This window comes from Balaenoptera borealis, assembly GCF_965194805.1.
Source record: "Balaenoptera borealis genome assembly, chromosome: 2".
Lineage (NCBI taxonomy): Eukaryota > Metazoa > Chordata > Mammalia > Artiodactyla > Balaenopteridae > Balaenoptera > Balaenoptera borealis.
This window is the reverse complement of record NC_138867.1, coordinates 71,189,431-71,211,077: the sequence shown is the minus strand read 5'-3', so window position 1 is coordinate 71,211,077 and position 21,647 is coordinate 71,189,431. Positions and strand designations below refer to the sequence as shown.

The window sequence follows — 21,647 nt, the reverse complement described above, 5'->3', positions numbered from 1 at the left end:
GTTCATTTAAGACTTCAAGCAAAATAAAAGGACCACACAGATGCAAAAATGAGTCTAATTATGTTTTCTATTATATAAATGTTAGAAGTGAATAAGTAAAATGTCAAGCATTTTGTTAAAAAGCAGTTTTTAAATTTAAGTATTTTAAATAACATTAAATATTATCAATTAAAACCTAAGCTTCATTCAAAAGCACCAGACATATCTTCTTTTTTAGAACGGGGAGACAAAGCCTGTTTTTTTCTCAATCTGGTTCTTGAATTAACTTGACTACGGAAATCAAACACTTTTAAGCTGTTATAAATAATTAACCAAAAAATGATGTTCTGCATTTTTTGAAAGTACACATTTTTTTTCAAACGTTAATGTTTTCATTTCAGGAGAGTAGTCTTTAAAGAGAAAAGCCAAGAATATGATTTCTTCTCTCTCATTAATATGTTTTTGGCATTGAAAAAAGATCGTATTTTAGGTAACTTCTTATTACTGGCCTCTACAAAACTTCCAGCCATCTACATTCTTTCCATATGTCCATGTCAGTGCAAATTAGTTATTATTTACAAAGACAGACATTTTTTTAAAGTGAAAAATATATTTATCTTTGAGAATTTACATTTTGGATTGTGCTCTTAATTTTTCTTATAGGAATGCGTTAATTTTCCATTTTAAGGAAAAAGTTCTTTATAAATTGGAAAAATATTTAGTGATAAATTGAGTAACTGCTACAATTCAAAGTTGTAGATTTTAACAGCTAGTGACTAGAAAATAAGATCGTGCTTTCTTTTAATCCTCCAATTAATACAGCTTGAGCCTCTGCCATTCTAATCACTGGAAGCAAGACTTCTGAGAGTTGCCCTGGGTCCCGCCTCTCATCTGCTCCGAAGTATTGGGCTCCGCATTACACTGCTGCCTCAGCCACTGGCCCTGCTCCTGAAACCTCTAAATACGCGGGTTCAGCAACGTTGTCCTCAAGAACAACTACCACTGCTGCCTTTCTCTGATCCAAGTACTAACCAGGCCCGACCCTGCTTAGCTTCCAAGATCAGAGGAGATTGGGCGTGTTCAGGATGGTATGGCCGTAGACACTTCTGCCTTTCTGATCTCTCACAAGCCTGACCCTCTCTCTCCTCCATCTGAAAAATGAGATAGATCTCTGCTAACTCCCCAGAGGACAAACGAGATCAGGTTAAAATGTTAAATAGGCCTTATTAAAGGTTTGGGCATCATGGAAGGAAAGTACAATAAAGACAGTCATTTTACTATTGCTATAAAAGTGGCTATTTTAGAGTACACCTCAGATCTCTTTTTGGTCCAGCTTTAGGCTGGCTGATATCTTGCCAGCAATGTCCCAGCATATCCATCCTTCAGAGCCCCCATCCTAATCCCTAGGCCCAAAGTGAAGATGCCATTCACCCTAATCTAAGGCCCTAAGTCCTCATTTCTTGCCTCATATTGGTGCTCATCCAAGATGTTTGACAATGAGAAGATATACTACCATCAAGGAAAAATCTACACCTATCCACAAAGCTGTAATCTTGCCTTAGAAGCCATCAAAAGACCCTACAACACCGTAACCTAACAGGTTTTTCTGCTTTAAGTAATGTTTCATTTGCGTGTAGTCATCCAGGTGAGTGTGTACTGGCCTTACCCAGTCCAGCTTCCTCTCCATCGTATGAAGTAGAGGAAGAATTGGGCCTGTAAGACCTTCTTACCATCCTCTCTCTCCTTGCTTTACATTTCAAATACTCAGGGAATGAGACAGACAATGCTACAAATATGCAGTCACTGATACGTATAGTATGGCTCAAATCTAGTTTGTGAAAAGAAGCAGTTTCTAAAAACACAGTCTCCGAAAGCTCTTCTTAAAAATTTCCCCTTTTACATGATTAAATCTTAACTTTCCATTCTGAAGCATTTGCACTGGAGTTATTTCACTGAGTTCAGGTTTTTCTTCCAAACAATGAGTTGGTACTTTTCTGTTTTTTTTTTTTTTCCCTAGGAACAAAGCAACAGACTTCCTCAAGAACTCCACCCAAGAATGTAGGATTATGGATCAATGGAACAGGATAGAAAGTCCAGAGATAAACCCACGCACCTATGGTGATAAAGGAGGCAAGAACATACAATGGAGAAAAGACAGCCTCTTCACTAAGTGGTGCTGGGAAAACTGGACAGCTACATGTAAAAGAATGAAATTAAAGCACTCCCTAACACCATACACAAAAATAAACTCAAAATGAATTAAAGACCTAAATGTAAGGCCAGACACTATAAAAGTCTTAGAGGAAAACATAGGCAGAACACTCTCTGACATAAATCGCAGCTAAATCTTTTTTGACCCACCTCCTAGAGTAATGGGAATAAAAACAAAAGTAAACAAATGGGACCTAATGAAACTTAAAAGGTTTTGCACAGCAAAGGAAACCATAAACAAGACCAAAAGACAACCCTCAGAATGGGAGAAAATATTTGCAAACTAAGCAACAGGCAAAGGATTAATCTCCAAAATATACAAACAGCTCATGCAGCTCAATAACAAAAAACCAAACAACCAAGTCAAAAAATGGGCAGAAGATCTAAATAGACATTTCTCCAAAGAAGACATAGAGATGGCCAAAAAGCACATGAAAAGATGCTCAACATTACTAATTATTAGAGAAATGCAAATCAAAACTACAATGAGGTATTACCTCACACCAGTCGGAATGGTCATCATCAAAAAATCTGCAAACAACAAATGCTGGAGAGGGTGTGGAGAAAAGGGAACCCTTCTACACTGTTGGTGGGAATATAAATTAGTACAGCCACTATGGAGAATAGTATGGAGGTCTCTTAAAAAACTAAAAATAGAGCTACCATATGATCCAGCAATCCCACTCCTGGGCATATATCTGGAGAAAACCATAATTCGAAAAGATACATGCACCCTGCTATTCATTGCAGCACTATTTACAATAGCCAGGACATGGAAGCAACCAAAATGTCCATCAACAGAGGAATGAATAAAGAAGATGTGGTACATATATACAATGGAATATTACTCAGCCATAAAAAAAGAACAAAATAATGCCATTTGCAGCAACATGGATGGACCTAGAGATTTTCATACTGAGTGAAGTAAGTCAGACAGAGAAGGACAAGTATATGATATCGCTTATATATGGAATCTAAAAAAATGGTACAAATGAACTTATTTACAAAACAGAAATAGAGTTACAGATGTGGAAAACAATCTAATGGTTACCAGAGGGTAAGGGGGGAGGGATAAATTGGGAGATTGGGATTGACATATACACACTACTATATATAAAGTAGATAACTAATAAGAACCTACTGTATAGCCCAGGGAACTCTACTCAGTACTATGTAATGACCTATATGGGAAAAGAGTCTAAAAAAGAGTGGATTATGTATATGTATAACTGATTCACTGTGCTGTACAAAAGAAAGTAACACAACATTGTAAATCAACTATACTCCAGAAAAAAAAAAAAAAAGGGAATTCCCTGTTGGTCCACTGGTTAGGACTCTGCACTCTTACTTTTGAGGGTCTGGGTTCTGTCCCTGTTTGGGGAACTAAGATTCCACAAGCTGCTCATAACCTTGAAAATAGCACTTTTGGGGGCTTGCAGGGATTGTCAACAGCAGAGACAGCAGTGTGAAGAGGAGGCCACCAAGTTTAAAAAATCTCAAATTTTAGAATCCAGGGCATCCTATAAGAAACTGATCTAAAATTGAATGGCTACCTTAGAACAATTTTTTATTCTCACAAGTTGGGTGAGGCTGGACTCCAGAGTCTGGGCTCTGAGCTGCAGGCTGCATGGTGGGTTCAGGCCAGTTCCATGCGTCTCATTCTGGAGCCCAGGTCGGAGTTCAGCTCTGGCAGATCCCAGAGCTCAAAGGGCTACCTCACGTGCACAAGTGCATTTCAAGCTTCTGCTTGAGTCATGCCCATAAACATCAGTCCAAAAATCAGTCAAAGGAAGATACATGGCCAAGTCCAATGTCAAGTAGAAGTTCACTTAGCCTTTCCCTCCACAAAGCTGTTGCAAGGGTGTGGGTGCATAATTCTATTACAGAGGAGCTGATAGTTATGTCCAGTAATTCAATGTCCTTTTCTGGACCACTGCAGACTTTGCCTAGTTCTCCAACAGCTCTCTCTGTGTCTAACCTTGCTCCATTGTTTATAACTATGTGATTGCTTCTCTGCTTAAATCAATGTTTCAAGTTTAGAAAAAATGTAAACTTTTTTAGTGAGACTAGTAAGTTCATCCTGGTTACTTTTATAGCATGTTTTATTTCTATGTTTGTTCTTTCTGTACCCTTACCCTCTAGAGCTATGTTTCTATCTACCTGGCACTTCTCTGGACATCTAAACTCTTTTAAGGCTCATGGTTTTTTGCAGGCTATTTCTTCTTATAGAAATTTATTTTATTTACCCAGCAAGTATTTATTAAATGCCCATGACATGCCAGGCACCCAGCTATATTAGAGATACATTGGAGAACAAAATAGAAATTGTCCCTTACCTCAGAGAGCTTACAGGAGATTGAGGGAAACCTTTGCCACAGTGAATATGCAGTCATATTTTAGGGTGCAGTTTTGATCACCTAAGACTTTCTCTGCTTTTCCCAGGGGTACTTAATTTTTGCCGTTTTAACGTTCTCACACCACTTTGCATCAGAGTGGCTAAATTATATTTTGAGATACAGATTAATGCTTTTTTTTCTATACTTTCCCCTTTTTGCTCCTCCCTATTCTTTGGCCAGGGAAGTTTTCGGAAAAGAACCCCTCCTCTCTCCTCCAAAACAACTACATAACCTATTGAGGACATTTTGATAGGTGACCGTAAAAAAAATAGCAAGATAGAGTGGTGTGTGAGTAGAGGGGGAGAATCTAGGGGAGAGTGGTGGAGAGCACAGGACCTTTCTCCCTGGCCTGGGGAAAGGAGGAAGAGAAGAGATCTGTGGGTCCCAGGAGCAGAGAGGACCCATGTACTCCTTCTGGTAGTGCCATGAGCGTGATGGTATCGGTAATCATAACAACAACAATAATAACATCAACAACAGCAATGATAATGAGAGCAGTTAACTGTTACTGAATTCTTACAACTGTTACTGAATTCTTACAAAAATGCTAGGTGTTGTTTCTAACGCTTTATATTAAATTACCTCATTTTGCCTTCACAACAACTCTGTGAGGTAGATAACATATATATCTCTACTTTGCAGATGAATATCTGAAGTTTAGGAAATTGAAAAAATTCTGCCAAGGTCACATAGATATGGTATGCCCAGGATTGGGGTCACGTGATGCCAAAGTCAGCCTTCTTAAGCAATTCATGATTCTGCCTCTCTACAGCAGGGCCCTCTAGGCTAGCTGCCTGGGAAACTGAGGCAGAGAAAGCCATGTAAAAGCTTCTTGTTTCTTCTGCAGGACACAGAGGTGGTCAAAGGCCCCTAGGTCCAGGAGTCCTCTAGCCAAGGGGCAAACCCTCCACCCTCTTTTCCTTCCCATTCCAATGACCCAGGTAAGACGATGGGGGGGAAAGAACTAAGAATTAACAAGGTCAAATTTTCAGCTGGTCTGGAAGATGGGGGCTTGGTGTAAAAAAACAATCAAGCATAATTAGAGAAAATAATAAATGTAATTCTTGTGCATGTGAGTTTATAAAATGCGACTTATACCCATTCCATAGATTATCTCTATTCTTCCTCTTCTCACTTTGCATTATAATTAGAACCTTTGCTGTTGATTATGAACAAGTAGAAGTTAGGAAATTTCTGTTATTTGACTTTGTTACCTACACAAAGCAGTGTGACAGGCATATGCTGGTTGAATGGATTATTGAGATGCCCTTAATAAGCTTTTTCTATTACTCAATATTCCCCCAGTAAATTCTGTTTACTTACAATGTTGGAATCTTTGCTGTGAATATAAATTCAATTAACAGGAATAGCTAATATTTCAAATGTCCTTGCTCTTAAAAGTATTTTTTACCCCTTTCTTTACTCTTATTTTTAAGATAATGTTTTGAGAATAAATCAGAGACTGTAACATGAAAACATTTTAGACAAAATGCTTATTAATCGCACTATGAAATTTCTAAAGGCAAAGGGAACTTCCACAGTGTAACGACAATAGCTACAGAATTTATCAAGAAAACAGCATTGATGAATAGGAAGAGGAAATACATTCTCAGCTGAGGAATGATGCCAGAGAGACCTGCAACAAATGACTCAGCAGGAGGAGGTCTTGTTACTGTTAAGGGCCAAGAAGCCAAGCACTGTCACCGAGAAGAAAATCAGCCAAAGAATGGAGAGCATGAAGCAACTTCATATAAATCGAGCTATTGTTGGTATCTGTGATGATAACAGCTGCCCCGTTAGTGTGCTGCCCTTCTTACTCACTTCCTTCCTATTCCTCCACCTTTTTGTGGTTCCTGAGCTGCGTCCCTTGAGCTTGCCAATTCTCTAGTCCCACTAACCTCAAACAGAATTTTTTTCTCTTGGGTAAATATCAACCTTTACAGCTTCCACTTGAATTCATGAGAATAACTATGTCAGTGACACCAAAGGACATGCATAAACTTACAAGTCTCAACTTAAAACTGTAAGACTTTTGAGGAAAAGCATAAGTTCTTAGGTTCATTCCTTCATTCACTCACAGACCATCCAGTCACCATCTATTATTCACTACATGTTGGACAGTGCTCTAGCTGCTGGAATTGACAGATAAGGTGGGGAGACAGCCATGTGAATAACACAATGAATGCTAGAGTAGAGGCATTTTACGGTTCCACGAGAGCACAAAGGAAGAAGGCAATATGGAAAATAGATGAGGATTTCTAGAGCAGGGGACTTTTGAGCTGGATCTCAAAATATGTTAAGAGGGCTGCCTATTGGCTCAGAGAGAAAAAGGCATCCAGGGATAAAAGAACAGCATTTTCAAAGGCCCAGAATCATGAAAGAACATGATGTATTTATGGATTGGAGAATGATTCCATGTGGATGATGTTAGGGTGAGCTGTGAGAAGAGGAGTTTGGGAGGTGAGTTGGGGGCAGAAAGGGAGGCTGTGAGTAGCTTTGAATGTGGTACTTAACAATTTAGAGATTGTTGCAGACTTCACTGGTACAGTTAGTTTTCAATGGCAACAGTTATTCTATTGGCTGGTTGGGGACAGATGTGAATAGGCAATATCTCTCCACTGATGGCAAAATGATGCTAGTACTAGGGTAGGGACAGCTGAACCCTGTAGGGACACAACCAAAGAGGGTGTAGAGATGGCTCCAGTTTCTACTGAGTAGATTTGCACATGATGGGTAGCCATGAATATTCTTGACTTACTGGGGTTTGGTGTGTATGTGTATAAGATGATATTTGATTCTATTGGAATTGAAATAAAGAAAGGTGGGCTGGGGTGGAGTATAAATCTTGCTGTTCACTCAGGTACTAGAAATTCTTAATTACGCCTCTGCTCACGATTACCTGGACAGAGTTACCCTTCAGGTTCTTGTGAGACATGAGTAATAGGTATACTATGTCAATGTTTCTCTGACCCACCCCTCCCTTAGTATATGGGGGAGTATTTTAGTTCAAGAGAAAAAGGGAAGCATAGAGGAACTGGTGTGAGAGAAAATCCTTGAGAAAAAGTCCTGTTAGTTTTTCTCATAGTTTTAATCTTTTGCCTCAAAATTAGTCAGCATGACAGAATGGGTCAGAGCAAACTTTGGAGGCAGATCATTCTAGGTTCTTATTCTGACTCTACCCATGGGACCTGTGGCAATCAGGTGACATCTTTTAACCCAATTTCCCATCTCCAAACTGGGCAGAGCAACTCCTATGTCGAGAGTAGTAAGAATCAAAAGAGGTTAATATGTGGAAAGTACTCAGCACAATGCTTATCATAGGAATCATAAACTAAATTAGTCTTTGTCGGAGACTTCCTATAAAGGATCTCTTTACATCTGAAACGCATTGGTCATAGCCTTTTCTTTTTAAACACACCTTTTCTTGCCTAGTTCCATATGCAGTATGCCCTGTTCATTTCATATGTCTCATCCTAAGACTCTGACCCTCCTCTCTCTTCTCACACTTGCTGCAAGGACCCACCAGCCCCTTTTCCCTTTTCGGGCAGCACCTCCTGTCTGCTTGCTTGTTTCCATTTTGACGCCTTTGTGCCTGTTTGTAGACAGCTTTGGTTTTTCAATCATCATGTCTAAACAGTACTTTTTTGACCTATGAAATAGCACATTAACAATTAATTTGACTCTCTATTTTATGTTTGCTCTGAAGAACTTGCTCAGGGTTTAAGAAAATCTGGGATATCCTCTCACTTTTTTAAAGTTGACTCAGTCATGAAGATTGGAAAACTAAACACTAAAAGTCACTAGACACAGGAGAACAACTAGACTTAGATTCTTAATCATTTTACAGCCAAATGTTATTTCTTACGCTAGGAAATTTGACTTTAGAATGACAAGGTTGGAAATATTTGACTTGTTATATCTCAACAAAGATCATTTGCATTCAAATTTGCAATCAGGAATTACCTGTAATTCTTTAGGCTTTTTCCAAATACAGGTATCCCTGCTTTTCGAAAGTTTGTGTTACACCACTTCGCTTTTATGAAAAACCTACATTAATACTTGTTTTTGCTTTTTGCTTTTACAAAAAAAGGCAAAAAGTGAGAACAGCCTTCAGTGTTTGTCTTGCGGCCAACCATTATAGAGGGAGTGCGCCCCCAGAACAGAGAGAGTGGCCCCGCCAAACTCCTTCCCCGGGAACTACGCTCAGCATCTCAACAGCCAGCCGCCGTAGCTTTGAACTGTGTCTATAGCATCTGCGCTTTATCTCCATGTATTTTGTGCATCCGTTAGCACGATTTATCTGAAGATAATTGCTTCTTCGCTTACACCATTTTGACTTACTTAAGCTGTCATAGAAACAATCTACTTTCCAATATTGGGATGTTGGCGTGGGGATAGGGGACCTGTAACCAAGAAAAAGCCACCACCTGCTGGAGATAAGTTTTGCATAATTATAAATTAGCATATAAAAGATGAGATTTTGAATTAGAAATCTAGAATAAAGTATCATGCATACTCTGGCATCATTTTTTGGTGATCTGTTAACTTACTGTCTCTCAGTTCTTCCACCTAAAATGCAATCAACAAATTCTTACTTTCCTTTGTTTAAAGGGGAGTAGTGAGGCTAAATAAAGTAATATATATGAGGATATTCTGTGCTCTTTGGAGGACAGCTACTATGTAAATTCAAGTTATTATTATTGGCAACAATATGAGTACTGAAGCAGAAATATGCATCCTGCTTAGTTCCTACCCTGACCTGCTATGAGCTTCAGTAGGCAGCTCGGAGGATTCCTGTACATTTCACTGTCACAGTCATAAAGCTGACAGGAGGGCCCTCAGTTATGTGATCGGGGTGCAAAGGGTTATGGTATTATTGGAGGACCGCATGGACAATGTCATGGGTAACCATGCTGTAGATAAAGACCTAGAAAACCATTTTAGGATCTCATTGCCATCCTTGAGGGTCTCAGGGTTATTCCTAACAGGACTGGCAGAGAGTACAATCTGAGGCATTTTCTACCTCAATTAAAAACAGACAACTTGAGATTTCCCTGGTGGTCCAATGGGTAAGACTCATTGCTCCCAATCCAGGGGCCCTGGGTTCAATTCCTGGTCGGGGAACTACATCCCCTATGCATGCTGCAACTAAGAAGCCCACATGCCACAACTAAAAGAAAAAAAAAAGATCCCACATGCCACAGTTAAGACCTGGTGCAGCCAAATTAAATAAAATAAATAAATTAATAAATATTTTTTTAAAAAATAGAAAACTTAGTGTAAGATGTATATGTGGGCAGAATGAATGGCAAGAACTGGCAGGGCCTGTTCCTCCCTTCCTTCTTTTGTAATCTAATCTATAGTATCTTTTCTATTGCTTAATAGCACAAATCTAAATTCTTTGTATCTAACAGTGTCTTGATATTCTGGACTTTGGGTGCCTTTATAAGAAGTCATTTGGGTTTTAGTTTTGTCATGGCTCAGTTCAGTAAACATCACGACTAGTATAAATATCTTTAGCTTTGTGTTGAAATCCTTGTTTTGCTTTGCAAGCCCAATATTATCTTGTAGCAGGTGCAGATCCTGTGTTTTCTGAGTTCTTAATGAACATAAATCCCTAGTGGAGATATTTTTTATTCCCTACATGCCATTGTTCTGATAATGATGCTTATAAAAAACAGATACTTTTCTAGACTGCATGACTAAGGATGTACTTCAAAAAAGGCCAGTGTTCATCAGGAAATGGAAAACTGCCTATGGCTTTTGTAGATATTCTATGCGGATGTCTTTGAGTAAGTTTGCTAAGTAAAAGCCACATTATTCATTGCAATCCTCTGGCATCAGTGCAGCTCATAGAAAGTGTGTCACACTGTGAAATTGTTATACGCCCCTTTCTGTGCTCCTGGAGTCACTTAGCTGTTAAAATATAATTTAAAATGATAATTGCTGGAAATGGGCATGATCAGGGAAGTGTTCCAGGGAAGTTTTGCAAATAAATACAGACCATTTATAAGCACACTTTTAAAAACCTGTTTCCCAGACTCTATTTAAAAAGATATCTGGGTGAGAGAAAAAAAAATTAAACCAGTATTTTCCACCATTCCTCTAGTCTCCCATCATAATTTTTCAGAAGCAAGCATCTGCTTGCAAATAACAGAATGGTGCCCCGATACATCTCTCTCTCTCTCTCTCTCTCTCTCTCTCTCATTGATGGAAGTAATGACATGAGTGAGGAATCTCTGAGGCCAATGATTGCCATTAATACGGTTACCTTTAGCCCACCTTGCAAACTGCCAGACACAGTGAAAGATCCTGTCTTTACCACTTTCTCTTGAAGGTTTAGGGAGTTACATACCTAAAATAAATATAAGCATAATAAGCTCCTACCAATTGCTTGTAGGGACTGTCAGACTCTCAGAAAGAGTAGGTGGATTGCTTCTGATCTGTATCTCCGTCCTGACCTTGCTCCAGAGCTGGCATCTCACATTTCCCACTGCTGCTAGACATTTTCTTGTGAATGCCTCTTTGTTGCCTAAAACTCTATATGGTTAAAACTAAACTCTAAACTTGGTTCATGTGTTTATTCTTTACTTCACTCAGTCAACTGACAAAATCTATCAATGTTTTTTCATCCCCTCCCTCCCTCTCTCTCTCCATCCTTCCTTTCTTTAATCCATCTGTGCATCTATCCAAGCAGTATATATTAAGTGTGTCCTCTACGCGGATCTCTGCGTATACAGATATCAATGAGGCAGACACATGGTTTTCCTCGTTACTGATGGAACTGTTTAAAGGTGTCCTATCTAAATCCTTGTTTTCAGCATCCCTTATCTTTTTCTCCTCCTCTTCCCACCAATTTCCTATCCATCCCACACATTGTTATCAAATTAGTTGTTCAAAAAACTTTCCATTGAATATGTTACTCTTCGGTTTTAAAAAAACTTCATTGGTTTTTATTTTCCACAGGAAAATGGAAGTGGTTTGGAGGGAAGGAGGGGGGAGAAGCACTTCTTTCTCCCCCTCACCCTCCTCAAGTCCATCTGACATGTCTTTTCAGTGGATTTCCTCTTAACCTTCTTCATAAGCCTTCTATCCCAGCAGTCCATGTGTTCACCACCTTCTGAATAAGCCATGTGTCTTCCTCGTGCTATGCTTTGCTCGTTCTTTTCTTGAAAATCACCCCCATCACCATTCTACCGGTATCAATTCTACCTTATTCTTCAAGATTTGATTCAAAACATATGTCAGTCATAAAGCTTTCCTTGCTCCTCTAGGCCAGAGATTGACAATTATTTTTTTTCTGTGAAGGGCCAGATAATAAATATTTCAGGCTTTCTGGGCCGTACAATCTCAGTAGCAACCATTCACCTCTGCTGTTGTATCTTGAAAGCAGACATAGACAAAATGTAAAAGAGTGAGTGTGGCTGTGTTCCAATAGAACTTTGTGGACACTGAAATTATACTTTCAACTTTCAAGTGTCATGATATATTTCTCCAGAATAAATGCATAGTTTCATTTGCATGATATATTGTTCTTCTTTTGAATTTTGTTCAATCATTTAAAAATATAAAAAGTAATCTTAGCTTATGAACCATATAAAAACAGGTGTCAGGTGGATTTGGTCTATGGGCTGCAGTCTGTAGACTCCTGCTTTGGGCAGAAGATTCTTTTTCATGTAATTCCTAATTGTTTGAACCGTGCACCTAAAGTGCAGTGTACTTTTTCTATACTGACCTGCCCTGAGTTTTAAGTATGTGTTTATTAACTTTAATCAGACTAGAATCCATGGAAGTAGGGGTTTTATTTCATAGATCTTCCTACTTATTCAGCATCTATGACAATATCTTTCATATAATTAGCGCTCCATGAAAATATGATGATATAAGTGATTCAAGCATGCTTTGTTAGATGAGTCTTTCTGCCTCTATGTTTAGGTCAAAGTAAATGAGAAATAACATTTTTTACAGATAATTTGTTACAGAATTATTGCCTCTTTTCATGTGCTCACGTGCAACTTTAAAATACAGCTTGTTATTACAGGGATATATATGACATACGTTTATTTTTTGCTTTATAATCACTATAGCATTAATATGAAAATGCTTGCTTTCTTGGCAAGTAAAATAAATTAGGAAAACGACATGACAAAATTAGGATAGCAGCAATGGGAGTTTCTAAAAATGTGTTTTTAGTACAGAGACAGTGAAGGTATCCCCTTTTAAGACCTCTGAGGCCACCTGGAAATCAGCATATGCCATACTCCCATGGACCCAGACACTGCAGTTATGGGTGGTAATGACACACCCCAGTGTCTGTGGTCTGCCCAGGCTCATTGGTGGCAGAACTGAGGCCACCAAATAAGTCATGATTATCACGGTTTTGCAAATAACTCCAGCCTTAAATTTAAGAAACGGTTGAATAAAAAATTATACATATGATTAACTATAAAGGGAAGTATTTCCAGGTATAAAAACATGCCACAAAGGAAGAAAATCCAGGCATTTCTTCCTTCCATTAGCCTTATAATACTCAGTCTCAAAAAAGTGCTACAAATACTCTTCTGAGTAGTTGTGGGAATAGAATAAGCTCTGCAATCCTTTTGGTTTTTATGTTTGTCGCTAGTTTTTCAGGCCAGCTGGCTAAGCAGGGACTATTTCTAGCCTAAAGGAAGCTCTAAGGAAGACCTTGTGATTTAGTTGCTAAGTAAGTATTTCTGCAGATGCTGTTATCTTTAGGTAATGATGCCCTACTTTACAAATGAAACTATGCATTCATTTTGGAGGGATAGTTGGATTTCTGAAATCTTGTGCTTTCTTATCTGGGATTCTGATATTAACTACTGGTGTGTCTCAAGAATGGCCCTCATTTATAAAGTATTGGTCTGGATGGTGTGTAAATTTCTCTCTGGCTTTATGACTCCACTTGTGTTTGAGTGCCCACTAGGACCGAAAATATCCTGGTTTCCCAGCCAGAATGGAGAATAGACTTTCTGGTCTATCTCATGCAGGGTGGAATGCCCAACACCCATGAGGTGCAGATAGGTCACCCTCTTCAGACATAACAGAAAGTTGAATACCGTAACATGGGTAACCATGTCCCTTTTCACAAGCACTTCCTGCTTCTGAGAAATCCTTGCTTATGAAAGGATATAATAAACTCTCTGGTTTGTCACCAGTGGTTATAATACTTTAAATAACTCAGATTACTTTGGGTTAAGAAGGATTGAAAAATATTATTTTTCTTGCCTGTGGGAGCAGATCATGAAAGATTTATTTTTAATCACTCACTTGCCCTATTTGCAGGAACACAGTTTCGGGTCCTTGTTCTCCTTCTTCTTTTCTTTTGAAATCCTGTTTTCCACCTTATATTAAGGTTAAGTGGTTTGTAGATTGAGTTGTTTAATCCAGACAGATATGACTTCCATGGCTTTGTTGATTGTCCTGACCACATTTGTGCAGCAGAAATGACCACCTCTGGGGCACACAGTGGAGACATGAGCATGACTTGGGTGTCAGACTTATGTTAAAATATTAATTCTGTTGTTGGCTGGCCAGAGTAAACTGGGAAAATCATTTAACCTCCCTGAGCCTTAGTTTCCTAATCTTTTTTAAGGACTAAAATAAAATTATTTTTTAATTTACAAATTCTATTTGTAGGGCATACAAATAATCTAACACACTACTTAACTCAGAGTAGGAATACAATAAATGATACCTTCTGGCCCCGTATCCACACCTAGGCCTTTTTGTTGTTATTGTTTGCTGTTGCGGAGATAGTCTGGCAACCAGGTAATTGCTGATTTTCAGGACTATAATAATAATATTTTATAGTGAGATACACTTCTAAGAATCTGAGAATTCTTACTGTATGCTACACCCTAACCCAGTCCCCTCCACCTCCAACCCCTTGCTAGCAAAATGTGAAACAAATAGCAGTTCTTTTGCACAGTTTTCTTACAAAGGGAGAACTAAACTAAAAAGCAGTTAAATTTGAGATTGCAGAGAGGAAATGGAGGAGCTGGGAATAGGACCTGAAATTCTTGCTTAGCCTGGTGCTATGATAAGCACTATTAGATCATGTTCTCTGCTTGGAATGTCTTATCACCTATTTTGTGTAAGTATCCATAGAGATGGTTTTGTTTAAAAAAAAACTCACAGAAAGTTTTAGGGAGCTATAATTTTTTAGTGCACAGTATGTTTTGCTCCAACATAGAAATTTAAAAGAAAATGGTTAAATAAATAGGACCCCCAAAATCTATTAAAACATAGCACTTGACACCAGCCCTTCTCAATCTTAAAGTCCAAATTGAAGTTTCATTTAATGTCAGTATCAGCTGCTTTGCACAATATAGACACATTCTCTGACTAGTGATCATTTTCAGCCTTTATAAATCTTGATTTTTAAAGTCTCAGTTTCTTTAAAATTTTGGATGTGAATCCATCTGAACAACAATTACAAAAACTTTCCAGTTGGTTTCCCATTGCTGAACAGATAATAAGCCAATTTCTCTGACAAGTAAATGTAGAGTACACAATTAACTTGACCAGTTTTGATAAACCTTGTTGAAATGTAATGAAGTGTCTTCACAATTTCTTTCTTTTCTGTTATTACTAGGACTTATAAATAAATAAACCACATTAGTTAGCACTGAGAAGATATTCTCTCATTCATTAACTGGGAATGATAAATTGAACTTACGTGTTTTAATTGTAAAAAATTGTTTTGCTAAAATTTTCTTAATTTATATAATCTTCTTCATATGACATTCATTCTTAATTGTATAAAAATGGAAATACCTTTTAAGACCATTACCATAGTCCATACCTGTTATGGGCTCAGTTTTGTCCTCTGAAATTCTTATGTTGAAATCCTAACTCTCAGTACCTCAGAATGTGACAGGGTCTGTAAGACAAAATTAAGGTAAAATGAGGCAATTAGAGTGGGCCCTAATTTAATATAACTGGTGTCCCTAAAAGAACAAGAGATCAGGACAGAGACATGCAAAGAAAAGAGATGATGTGAAGATACAGGGAGAACAAAGGCATCTACAAGCCAAAGAGAGAGGCCCCTGAGGAGATCAACCCTGCTGACAGGTTGATCTCCAAAATTGTGAGAAAATAAATTTTTGTTGTTTAAACCACCCAATGTGTGGTACTTTGTTATGGTAGCCTTAACCAACTTATATAACATCTTAAATTTGGGAATAGTATTGTCTGATAGAGCAAAAATTTCCCACATGAGTCTTTATTTCTGCCAAAATTCCCTTTAATTCTTTTTTTTTTGATACCATCAAAGTGTGACTGGCAAACCTTCTGTGCATAAGTATATTAAAATTTCTTTTACAGACAAGTATTTTATAATCCTGACTTGAGACAAACCAAATTTTGACCTTTTCCCTTAATTTTAATGAATTAATGAGATCTTCCTGAATAATCCATCTCTGAGATAATTTTTACAAAATTGGTTCTAGGACAACCTCTTCCATATTCAATCAATTCTTAAGTCTTATTGCTTTTAATACGTTACTAATAAAATACAGCATTTTATTACCTTGTTTTCCCTTCCACTTTCACTACCTTAATGAAGACACTAATGTCTCTCTGGGCTCATATAATAACTTCTCAAATGGCTTCACCTCTAGACTCCGTCTACCTCCAAATATTCAATACATAGACAGAAGAGTTAAGATTATGACAGGAAATTTTTCTCATGGCAAATTTCTTCAATAGTTTCCCATTATCTACAGGATAAAATCTAAACTCCTTTCACAACACAATAGCATAGGCTTCATGATGTAGTCCCTGCGTACGCGTTCTGCTTTGTGTCTATTCCCAGTCTCCCAAGCTCAGCCCTTATTTTACTAATACTTACTTCTTGTAGATTCTAGAATGTGTCAAGCTTTTTTTAAAAAAAATGCCTCTATGTCTTTGCATATGTCTTACAGAATGTAATGTTTCCTCAATATTCTCTGACCAACCTCTCATTCTTCAAATCTTAGCTCAAATAATATTTCATCTCTTGGTAAGTTCAAATGTGTCTTCTATGCACCCATGACATACTGTTTATAGCTCCTTGTTCATCTCCACACTGGATCAATGTATCTCCACATTTGTCTACTCAGTCCCTAGTACTATGCCTTCATGGTGAAAGGACTCAGCAACTATTTATTAAGTGATTACAAGGATAATATGGGTTATGGCATTATATAATCCCTCAAAAGTTTTCAAGAAGGCTGTACACTCACACAAAGTCTTTATGGAGATGACCATAATGGAAGATCATTTCAATACGATTTCCTCCATAGAAATAACGTAATGGGGTTGTATTAAAGAATCAAGACAATACCAGGTAAACCATAGTTTTGATCACATGGGCAAAGATATGACAATTATAAACTGATATAATTAATAAACATTACACTCTAAGTTCTATAATAGGAATATATGTGTTCTAGATATACTTGTAATTTAATGTAGTAAAAAGTAAATATAACTATTGAATAATAAATTTGACTTTAGTTAAATTTTCTGAATCTTCTAAAATGAATTTAAGGCTTCTTTAAAAACATATATAATAGCAGTATCATTAAAATGAAATTCTAGAACTATATACTTAAAGTAAACTTGAAAGCAATATCAAACATTAACAAAACATTTAATGTTAAATGTCATTTTTATTTCCTTATAATAACTTATTTTAGAATTAGTGTGAAGTTGGCCTATATCTCTGTGAAAAGTATACGAATTTCCCATGCACATTTGTGGGGGTGTAAATTCAAAAACATATTTGAAAGCAATTTATCTTTGTGTTTCCAGATTATTCAAATTGTTCACAGTATTTGACCTAGTATATGAAATCCTGGAAGCTGATCTTAAGAGACAAATCAGACATTTAAAAAAGCTTCATGAACAAATATGTTTACCATAGCACTGTCTGAAAAAAATTAATAAAGTGTTGTTAAGAAAACATGGTACATCAGTTCAATGGAATATTTTACTGCCATTAGAAATTTACAATAGCATGGCGAAAAATTCGTGTTATAATAGTGAAAAGCAGGAAAGAAAACTATGCTTAAAATAAGATCACAATTATGATATTGAAATATGCTGGGGAACAAACAATCCCAAAGTTAGCTGAAAGAAGGAAATAACAAAGATCAGAGCAGAAATAGAAACAAAAAGACAGTAGAAAAGATCAGTGAAACTAAGAATTGGTTTTTTGGAATGATAAAGAAAATTGACAAACCTTAACTAAATCACCAAAAAAAAAAAGACAGTTGACTCAAATAAATAAAATCAGAATTGAAAGTGGAAACTGATACCACAGGAATACAAAGAATTATAAGAGACTGCTATGAATAATTATATGCCAACAAACTGAATAACCTAGAAGAAATGGATAAGTTCCCAGAAACATACAACTTACCAAGACTAAATCATGAATAGAAAATCTGAACAGGTCAATTACTAGGAAGAAGACCGAATCAGTAATCCAAAGCCCTCCCAACCAACAAAAGTCCAGGACCAGATGGATTCACTGGTGAATTCTACCAAACATTTAAAGAGTAATGATTATCAATCCTTCTCAAACTCTTCCAAAAAAGAGAATAGTAGGAGGGACCACTTTCAAACTCATTTTATGAGGCCAGCATTACCCTATTACCAAAACTAGACAAGGACACCACAAGAAAGGAAAATTACAGACCAATATCCCTGATGAACATAGATGTAAAAATCCTCAACAAAATATTAGCAAACTGAATTCAACAATACATTAAAAGGATCATACACCATGATCAAGTGAAATTTATTCCAGGATATTCAATCAGTGTGGTACCCCACATTGACAAGATGAAGAATAAAAATCATATGATCATCTCTATAGATGCAAAAACAGTATTTGACAAAATTCAACATCTGTTTTATGATAAAAACACTCAACAAAGTGGGTATAGAGGGAATGTATTTCAACATAATAAAGGCCATATACGACAAGCCCACAGCTTGAAATACTCAATAGTGAAAAGCTAAAAGCTTTTCATCTAAGATCAGGAACAAGACAAGGATGCCCATTCTTGCCACTCTTACTCAACATAGTATTGAAAGCCCTAGTCAGAGCAGTTATGCAAGAAAAAGAAGTAAAAGGCATCCAAATTGGAAAGAAAGAAGTAAAACTGTCATTATTTGTAGATTACACGATACTATATATAGAAAACATTATAAAGATTCCACCAAAAAACTGTTCAAACTAATTAAACAAATTCAGTAAAGTTGCACAATACAAAATCAATATACAAAAATCTGTTACATTTCTATACACTTCTAACAAACTATCAGAAAAGGAAATTAAGAATACAATCTCATTTACAGTTGCATCAAAAAGAATAAAACACCTAGGAATAAATTGAACAAGGAGGTGAAAGACATGTACACTGAAAACTATAAGACATAGATGAAATAAATTGAAGACGACACAAATAAATGGAAAGATAGTTCATGTTCATGGATTAGAGGAACTAATACTGTTAAAATATCCATACTACCCAGAGCAATCTATAGATTCAATGCAATCTCTATCAAAATCATAATGGCATTTTTCATAGAAATAGAACAATCAATTCTAAAATTTGTATGGAACCGCAAAAGACCCCAAATAGCCAAAACCATCTTGAGAAAGAAGAACAAAGCTGGAGGCATCATGCTTCCTGATTTCAAACTACAGTTGGCCTTCCATATCTGTAGGTTCTGCATCTGCGTATGAGGAGGGCTGACTGTATTATACTATTTTATATAAGGAACTTGAGCATCTGTGGATTTGGATCTCCTCAGGGGTCTTGGAACGAATCCTCTACAGATACCAAGGGATGACTGTGTATTACCAAGCTGTAAGTAATCAAAGCAGTGTGATATTGGCATTACAAACAGACACACAGATCAATGGAATAGAATAGAGAGCCCAGAAATAAACCCATACATATATGGTCAATTAATTTATGACAAGGAGCCAAGAATATACAATGGGGAAAGGGCAGTTTCTTCAATAAATGGTGATGGGAAAACTGGACAGTCACATGCAAAAGAATGAAACTGGGCCACTAGCTCCCAGAACAAAACATAGGCAATAAGCTTCTGGACACTAGTCTTGGCAATGATTTTTTGGATTTGACACAAAAAGCAAAGGCAAAAAAAAGCAAAAACAAACAAGTGAGTGTATATCAACCTAAAAATCTTCTGCACAGCAGAGGAAACCATCAACAAATGAAAATGAAAGTTATGGAATGGGAGAAAATATTTGCAAATCATATATCTGATACAGGGTTAATATTGAAAACATACAAAGAACTCATATAACTCAACAGCAAAATTTCAAATAATCCATTAAAAAATGGACAGAAGATCTGAATAGATGTTTTTCCAAAGAAGACATACATATAGCCAACAGGTACTTGAAAAGGTGCTCAACATCACTCATCATCAGGGAAAAGCAAATCAAAATCACAATGACACATCACCTCACATCTGTTAGAATGGCTATTATCATAGCCATGGGCAGGGGGTGGGGAGGGGGAATGGGGAGTTAGTGTTTAATGGGGACAGAATTCAGTTTAGGAAGGTGAAAAATTTGGGAGATGGATGATGGTGAGAGTTGCACAACAATGTGAGTGTACTTAGTGCCACTGAACTGTACAATTAAATATGGTTAAAATAGTATGTGTTATATTATGTGACTTTTACCACAATAAAAAAACATTAAAAAATGTTACTTAAATTAAAAAAAAGAATAAATTCTTGCCATTTGTGACAACAAGGACGGACTTTGAGGCCATTATGCTAAGTGAAGTACGTCAGACAGAGAAAGACAAATGTGACCTCATTTATACGTGAAGTTTAAAAACAAAAAACAAAACCAAACTCAGAGATACAGAGAACAGATTGTTGGTTCCCAGAGACAGGGACTAGGGGGGGAGGGGAAATGGCTGAAGAGGGTCAAAAGGTACAAAATTCTAGTTATAATGTAAGTCCTGGGATGTAATGTACAGCATGGTGACTATAATTAATAATACTGTATTGTATATTTGAAAGTTCTCATCACAGGGAAAAAATTTTTGTAACTATGTGTGGTGATACATGTTAACTAGACTTAATATGGTGAACAATTTGCAATATATTCAAATACTGTATCATTATGTTGTACACCTGAAATGAATATGATGTTAAATGTTAATTTATTTCAATTTTTTAAAATTCCAAAAAAATATGCTGAGAAACCTGGAAGAAAATTCTTCAAAATATTAATGGTGACTGTTGCTGAGTTGTGAATTTTTAAAAACTTTTATTTACCTTCTCCAGGTCGTATGTACTATTTTATAATTGCAAATTTATTAACTTTCAACATTATTCCATTGGCCTTAGCTTTTTCTCAGCGTTCTAGAGGCATAATGAGTAGTCATTGTTGACAGACATGTTTCTCCCACTGAAAAATGATTCTTAGAAGTAAGTTCTCACTGTCTTCCCATTTCCTCAGTCTATTTCAAGTTACAATAGCATTTACTTGTGTCGCTATCTCTTGGTTTTGTGTACTCCACTTCATGAAAACAACATGGCCATTATTCTAAACACTAAGCCATTAAGGGAAACCTTTAAAACACACCTTCAAAACATCTTAGCAACTTGTTAGAATGGTACTTGAAGGAAGGAAAATTGGAGATGGACTATATTGTACATTTCCTACATAAGGCTCTCTTCTCAGTCTTATAATAAATTTAAAGGTCATGTTTCTACCCTAGATAGCAGTAGTAGTCTTCCTTAAGTAGGTCAGTGATAGTCTATGCCAGCTGTATATCCTATTCCTTATATTTGCTCTACTGTTCGTTCCTGGTCTTCCTCTGGGTGGTTTTTTATTTGTAAGGCACAAACATGCTCTTATTTTAACTCCCTGCTCTTGTTTTCACATTTAGTTTCAAATGGCATAGTCCTTATTTCAATCCAGAAGATTTAACTATTTCCTCTGAGAATAAATTGATATTTGCTCTTCCAGCAGTCAGACTGAAGTGTTTTGAG

At 36.8% G+C, this 21,647-nt stretch overlaps 1 protein-coding gene and 1 long non-coding RNA gene across 4 annotated transcripts in view; both read left to right on the top strand.

Moving 5' to 3' along the window:
• The window catches only part of LOC309622564, an 867,398-nt gene that overhangs the window by 378,586 nt on the left and 467,165 nt on the right, over nucleotides 1–21,647 (top strand). The gene's annotated exons all lie outside the window — the stretch shown is intronic.
• The window catches only part of CCNH (cyclin H), a 339,640-nt gene that overhangs the window by 245,235 nt on the left and 72,758 nt on the right, over nucleotides 1–21,647 (top strand). The gene's annotated exons all lie outside the window — the stretch shown is intronic.